At 43.3% G+C, this 7,769-nt stretch overlaps 2 non-coding genes across 2 annotated transcripts; both read right to left on the bottom strand.

Annotated features, from left to right (window-relative positions):
* Positions 1-3,786: 3,786 nt before the first annotated feature.
* On the bottom strand, positions 3,787-3,859 carry TRNAK-CUU (transfer RNA lysine (anticodon CUU)). Its single transcript has one exon. It is a non-coding gene; the product is annotated as a tRNA-Lys (tRNA).
* Positions 3,860-5,977: 2,118 nt separating this feature from the next.
* Positions 5,978-6,186, bottom strand: TRNAK-CUU (transfer RNA lysine (anticodon CUU)). Its single transcript has 2 exons — positions 6,150-6,186; positions 5,978-6,013 (listed from the first exon to the last, which is right to left on the bottom strand). It is a non-coding gene; the product is annotated as a tRNA-Lys (tRNA).
* Positions 6,187-7,769: the final 1,583 nt, after the last annotated feature.

The raw sequence follows: 7,769 nt of genomic DNA, 5'->3' as shown, positions 1-7,769 counted from the left end.
CGCGTTGGATGAGCTCTGGGTCGACGGATCTAGAGGTGAAGGATTCGGATCCGCTGCCCGCCATGCCGGAGACGGCCAGAAGGAGCCAGAGACGAGTTTGGACGGCGAAGGGGAGGGGAAGGAGGGGAGGGGAGGGGCGAGTGAAGTGGCTAGGGTTTGGTCCGGCGAGCAGATGGAGGGGACTTTATGTGCGGTCGGGTGGGCCGGGTTCGACGTGGCGGGCGTGCCCGGGCGTCCCCATATCCGCCTCATATTTGGGCTGGATATGAGGGGTGCCGGTCAGCCCGGGCGTTTGAGAGCCGTTTGAGGGGATCGTCTGGGTCAAAAAACGTGACCGGACATCGCTCGGGCGGCCCGCCCGGGCGTATGAGACTGGTTTGAGGCACCCGGCTGTAGATGCTCTAAGTCTTCGGACAGAGCTTTTCGGACGCAATTTGTCATCCAACGCCGTCCCACATCGGTCTGCAGACCAGTCCGGACATAATTTTTTCCGCCAACAAGGAGGGCATTATGGGACTCTGAAAACCAGCCACGTAGGACTCTGATACCCCCGGGCCACCCAAAACCTCGTCCGGACCCGCGTTTCCATCCTTCCCTCTTTCTTTGAATCTGCTTTCTATCTCGCCCACAATGTCGTTCTTCTACCCTGGCCGCCTGCCAATCCCTTTCCAAAACTCCGCAACCCGCACCGTTACACACGGCCTCGGTGCCCCCTGTCTTCAGCCGTTGGTCCAGACCCTCGTCCGTCCGCTGCGCAGGTACCATTCGCCCTTACAAGGTTCACAACGCCCGACAAGTGTTCGATGAAATGTTCGTGCTAATTTTTGTTGTTCCTTCTTTTAAGCAATGGATTTGGACAGGAAGTACATATACCAGCACTACTTTGATTCGTTCGATGAGGCAGGTGCTCGGTATCAAGCTACTGAGCTTCCTTTTTGAACCCACCCAACCATATCTTGAGCTTGATGACACCGATGCAACCTTCCTGGGCTGGAGCCTGGAGTCTGAAGCCCATCTCCAAGGCGGTGAAGGCCAAGCCTGGTGGTGCGTCAACATTATTCTCCCGCAGCATCTCCCCATCATCACCACCTCCGCCGTAGTTCGGGGGCGATCTTCTCATGCAATCCCGATTTTGGAATCAGGAGGTGTTCGATGTTTAACTTTCTTTGTAGGAGTCTTGAAGAACATTGAGATGTAAAAGGTGATTATAAATATCACCTTTATCACAAACATTTGTGATATGTAAAAGAGGTGATTACATGGATCACTTTTATGAAAAATATTTATGGTTTGTATTTCCAACTTATTCCATCTAGTCAGAGGTAAAAGAATATGAAACATTGCATTTGTGTGTTCGAAAAGGCATAACTCTAGACAACTTCTACTAAAGTAAAGTTTAACTAAAAATATGCCGCCCACCTTGGAGCTCGACCCAACAATACCACAAAGTTAAGAGCTTTGCGCTCTATCAGCTGAGCTAGACGGGCAATCTGGCCCAAATTCAAATTTTTACGTTCACATTTTAGGCAGTATCTCTTACACCATCGGCACATGTCAGATTCTCATTTGTGTTCATTGTGCGGAAGGGAGGACTCATGGAGGCGTGCTCTCCTAGACTGTACTATGCCAAGATGTATTTGGGCGCTCTCAAAAGATGAGGTGGTACAGCAGTTAAGTATGAACGTGAATCCAAATGCAAAAAACTGGCTAATGGAGATGCACGAACAACTATCGCAGGAGCATTTTGTCAAGCTGGTGGTGACACTTTGGTGACATGGAAAGCCCGTCGCAATGCTATCTATGAGGGAGTTTTTAAATCCCTCAAGGAACGGATCAATTCATTAAAGCCTATATAGCAGACTTGCAGGTCATTGCAGGTGTGGGGAGCAGCCAGCTAACATAGCTACCAGCGAGACTGCGTCACTGGATAGCGCTGCCGGACCGATGTGCTAAAATCAACGTAGATGCGGCGATCAGAGCCAACCAAGGATGGGGAGTGGCCGCTGCAATATGCCGTGACCAAGCCGGCTCTTTTTAGGGTGCTTCTGCTCTTGTTACCAGGGGAATCAAGGACCCATCGACGCTGGAAGCATTAGCGGTCAGGGAGGCTTTAGCGCTTGCTGAAGATCTCAACATTCGCATGGTTCATGTTGCATCTGATTGCAAAGTGGTAGTGGAGGACATCAAGAGCAAAATGCCAGCTACATATGGAGCTATTTTACATGAAATCATAGAAAACAGTTCCTCGTTTATTTCTTGTAATTTCATGCATGAGTTTAGGAGCTCGAATGTCGAGGCTCACAATCTAGCGAAGCATAGTTTGAAGTTTGGGGTTGGCCGCCATGTGTGGTTAGGCAACCCGGGTAATCTTTCTTTTGTACCTTTGAACATTGGCACAAGTTAATAAAGCTTCGCTTGATTGTCTCAAAAAAAAACATTTTAGGCAGTATTAAGTGATGTGTATTATAAACGGAAGGTTAAAATATGAAATCTTTTTGGCAAGACGGACATTGAAAAGTTCCCCGCACCTCATGGTCGTGTTGATCGTAGGTTGGAGCTCCTAGAAGAAACTTAGAACTTCAGAACTTAATGAGCAAATATGGAACCCCGGAACACAACATTTCATAGTTCCATGCGCGAAACAAATCACCCATTCCCATGGCATAACACAAACCTACTACTACTAGTATGTTAAATCATATTTGTTATTCACAACAAAAGAATCATATGTTAAAACTTTACAATTGAACGATAAAGTGAAATAAAAGATACACTTATATTAGCGTCATAAAAAAACTGCAACAAGGGTAGTTCTTGAGAAAAAAAAATAAAGGTGCAAATTATAATTGAAACCATAACTATTCTACATGCATAAAAAATAAAACTATTCTAAAATAAATAATACAAATAACAACGTTTGAAATAAAGAAGAGATTGAAATGGTGGGGGTCAAGAATAGATTGGAACCACCCCACAATAAAATAATCTATATTGGAACAACTTGAATATGATTGAGGTTTAGAAGTAGACGTGCATGCCGCAGCGCCGTATTTTCTTTGAAATATGTATTTTTGTCAACCTCTTCTTTGACCTCCGCGTGTTTGGTGAGGAAAATTTATGGTATTGCCCCTCCACGTGATGTAATGAGTGTTATTTTGCTTGGGTTTCAGTGCTTCGAGGATAACATTGCAACCTTTGTGAGAGGCGAGAGTAATTACATTGACATCTCAATGGTAATGGCATCTGCGTACTAGGAAGAAAAATCTCATGGCTCGGTCTAGTACATTAATCTTGCCAAGGAACCCCTATCATGTGTTGATCTTCCAAAACGACTGATTATCTTGGTAGTGGCTGCGAATGACCGTGCAATAAGGAAAAGGCGTCGGATCTTGGCAGTGGTTGCCAATGACAGTACAATACGAAAGACAACGGTTCACCTGCCGAACCTCTTATCTTCGACCAAAGTGTGTGCAAATGTTTAACGATGTTAGGTTGTCACAACATTTGACTCATGCAGCTTTCCAAATCTTTGTGGGTTATCCACCTCGTGCACATTAGGTGTCATATAACTTCCAATGCGTGATTCTTGGAGAACATCAAGATGTAAAAGGTGTTACAGAGATCACCTTTATCAACAATATTTATGGTTTGTGTGAGATGCAAAAGGTGATTAGAGAGATCATTTTATCACAAATATGTGTGGTTCATATTTATTCCAACCAGTGAATATGAAACATCGCATCAGTTTGTTTGATCAAAAGCTAAGCAACCTAAACAAAACATTATCGCCCACCTTGGGGCTCGAACCCAAGACCACAAGGTTAAGAGCCTTGCGCTCTACCAACTGAGCTAGACAGGCAATTCATTCAAATTTCGAAATTAGGAAATATAGGGAGGCAAGTTTAAGTGATGTGTACTATGAATGAAAGTTTAATATGGAAAAGATTCTTGAGCAGACAAACTCTGAAAAGTTCCTGCTCATGTTGATCGTAGGTTACAACTCAGAGAAGAAACGGACAACTTCAGAACTTAGTGAGCAAATTTTGGATCAGCAAACACACAGCAGTTCTTAGTGCCATGCACAAAACAAATCACCAACGACTGACCTTTGCTCTTGGTTTTGGCTTTCATGGAAGCGGCCACCATGAGCGTGGTAACGCGTGTCACATTGGCGGCGGACTGTGCGGTGCGGGACGCCACCCACGCAGTGAGCGGCGCGCTGGCTCTGGGCAACAGCAGCAAGTGTGAGCGTACCAGGAGTAGCGTTGAGCTGCACACGGAGACAGCGGCCGCCCAAAATGTAGGTTTTCAGCCTGGAACTTGAGACTTGATACTTGAAGAGCACCACCATAGACAAAGTCTCCTATGTTGTCAGCAACTTGTTGGAGAAGAAATCCGGCTGCAATATCCATATCAGTATCAGAATTGCGGATCAAGGTGAACTACGCACACTGGGTTACTTGTTGAGATGCGAGATCTGCAAATGTAAACAATTAACATGCTAACAACTGTGATGATGGGGAGACGCACCAAAACATCAATAATGCTAAACGTACAAAGAGTTACACACAAGTACGCATAGACTAGAATTCTTTCTTTCTAACTAACCTCTCCCCCATGATTTTCACGGGGCTGGGCCCCTCCTCCCTCTTAATCTCCAATCAAAATCCACCTACGTGTAAAAACCCCGTAAACCGATTATGTGTAGCATTACTCCCAAAACATTCAGTAGAAACGGACCATCGTGTGGGCAGTAATGCTACATCCACGGTATTGTACTGGCATTTTATGGAGTAGTTTTGACTTGGAACGTTATGATAGGTTTAGGGGAGGGGGGGGGGGTGATTATTGCGGGAGGGATGCATGGAGCCTCACAGGATGACACCCGAAGCCTGGCGGCTAAGTCGCCTGCACCTCCACTAACATCAATGTGTTTTTGTTCTCTCATGATACATTTGATTCTTTTTAAGTCATATAATACTTTGATTGTCACAAAATATGGTAGGGCAAGACATATCTTCATAAAGCTTAGTGTACAAACTTCCCAACCAAATAGCTTCTTTGCATGCCTCAGAAACCGCCATATACTCGACATCAGTAGTGGAACGAGATACAACAGACTGCAAAGTTCCTCTCGAACTCACAGGCCACAACACAACCACCAATGATGAAAACATAAGCTGTGAGAGATCTTCTCTTGTCTAAATCACCAGCAAAATTAGAATAGCAAAACCAACAAGTCCATCTCTAGATCTGAAAATCCACCGTACTGCTTTGCAGTGCTCTTGTCCGGGATTAGCTATGTATCTGCTAACAACACTCAATGCATATTTATCTCTGTACAACATTTGTTCTTGGACTGCATAGCGACAAAAGAATATTGGAACTGTTTATCTGATGTGGTTGCTTTTTTTCTTTCTCAGTCGATGTCTGGCTTATCTAGGTTGTGATCTCTTAGTTCTATACTTGTTGTAAATAATGTGATATGTGCTTCTCGCATATGGAACCTGTGGTCATTGCGTAATGATATTTACTTCCAGGGCTCGGTCTAGGCTGATGTATGAGCCTTGTTGAGAAGGGAAAGTGTCCTGGTACTTATGGATGATTATGTGCAGCAATGGTCAATCATTTCTGTTGTGACACACAAATAGATGAACAAATGAATGACCACCACTAAAATAACGCCACAGACCCCACCGTCCATAGTCTAGAAGATGGCCTAAACACCAATCATAGAAAATTACAACGCTAAATATAATAAAATAAAGCCACTCACCTGGTGCTCCATCACCTGATTTCCTACTTTCCAAGGTCCACATCACACCAATACATTCGATTCATCTAGCTAACTTCCATGTGGAGTTTGATGTCGCAGAAAATACATAACTCTAAGTTATCCCAAATACCTAAAACAATTGGTCAAAAAGGGTACAAATCCAGAAAGAAAATAAAATATGTGGAAGCACCAAAAAGAAATTGCCCGCCTTGGGGCTCGAACCCAAGACCACAAGGTAATGAGTCTCTATGGTGTGCTACCTAGGCAGTCCTACCTTTCCAAACAGTGATCTCAGCCCCACTCGTCCTAAATCGTGGGGCTAGGATGGCTGCAGGAAAGGCAAGTTTGCTCAGGTAGCAAACAAACCATGTGCTAAGAACATTGAGCTCTACCAACTGAGCTAGGCGGGCGATGTGAACTTTTTGACAATATATCTATTATATAATTAAAAGGAAGATATAATTAAGCCCTTAGGTTCACCCATATTACCATAAATGTTTAACAACCTACTCCATTAGTTATATAGTAAGGCCTAACTATAAAAGTTAAGTTTTCTATATATAAGGTGAACATCAATAGAAGAACTATAGTATTAGTTGTCCATATATGTCATATATGTGCCCTACAAAATCTATTTTTAGATGGTGCCCTACAAAATCTTGATAGGACTAAAAAAGTATAATTGATATGGCTCTGCAACTAAAGAGAAAATTTCCTATGGATAATGACTGGGAATCTAAATTTCCTATGGTGTTTGTTCGTGCTCTACCTCGTATTGAGGCTATATCAGACCACACACCCATTCTCCTAACTACTAGTTTTCCACAACCACAACATAGATGCAAGTTCAAGTTTGAACTTGGGGGGTTGCTTCGGGATGGCTTCCATGACATGGTCAAGGAGGTGCGGGTGAAACCGGTGGCCGGGCATACCCCAATGCACAAATGGAATAACAAAATGCGTGCATTACTCAAATTCCTTGGTGGTTGGGCTAGGCATACGGTGACTATCTGAAAAAAAGGATAATCTTCGTCTTTTATCTATATATCATTGATGAATTAGATGCTTTGGCAGAGGTTAGACCTCTATCTGAGCATGAAATCGAGATCAAGTGTCATTCGAATCCACTGATAGCTAGCATGCTGCATGAAGAGGAACTCAAATGGTACCAACATTCTAACTCTCAATTTATCCTAAAAGGTGAATTGAATACTAGATATTTTCATGGAGTTGCCAATGGCAAACACCAAAATAAAATTATTCATTCCCTACAACAGGAAGAGGGCACGATTGAGGGGTATGATCAACTTAAATGTTATATCACTAATTATTATAAAAATTTGTTCGGAGCCCGAGAGGATGGAAATTTTTCAATGGATGAGTCTCGAATAGATGACATCCCCCAGGTCTCTGATGGGGAAAATGGCCTTCTAACAGCCCCATACTCCAAGGAGGAAGGTAGAAACGCGGTTTTCCTAATGGAGCACAACAAAGCCCCGGGTCCGGATGGTTTTCATGCTGAGTTCTATCAGAACTTCTGGAAGTCATCAAACCGGATCTCCTACTTTTGTTTAGCGACCTACATGTTAGCCAACTCGAATAGTTTCTCTTAAACTTCGGCGACATTATTTTATTACCTATGGTTAATGAGGCTAAAAATATAACAATATAGACCTATTTGCCTCTTTAATGTTAGTTTCAAAATATTCATGAAGGTTGCGACTATTAGGCTAAATTCGGTTGCTAAACATGTGATTCGTCCTTCACATTCTGCTTTTCTGCAAGGCAGACACATCCTAGAGGGAGTTGTTATCCTTTATGAAACAGTCCATAAATTACATCGGAAAAAGGTTGAATGGGGTGGTACTCAAAATAGACTTTGAAAAAGCTTGTGACAAAGTCAAATGGCCACTTCTTTAACAGACTCTCAGAATGAAAGAATTTTCTGCAGTGGTGTGCTATTGATTTTATCAGCATTCGAGCAACTCTTAGG

Source organism: Triticum aestivum, chromosome 3B, assembly GCF_018294505.1.
Source record: "Triticum aestivum cultivar Chinese Spring chromosome 3B, IWGSC CS RefSeq v2.1, whole genome shotgun sequence".
NCBI classification, from domain to species: Eukaryota; Viridiplantae; Streptophyta; class Magnoliopsida; order Poales; family Poaceae; genus Triticum; species Triticum aestivum.
The sequence above is the reverse complement of the archived record's forward strand: the minus strand, read 5'-3'. Positions and strand labels throughout refer to the sequence as shown.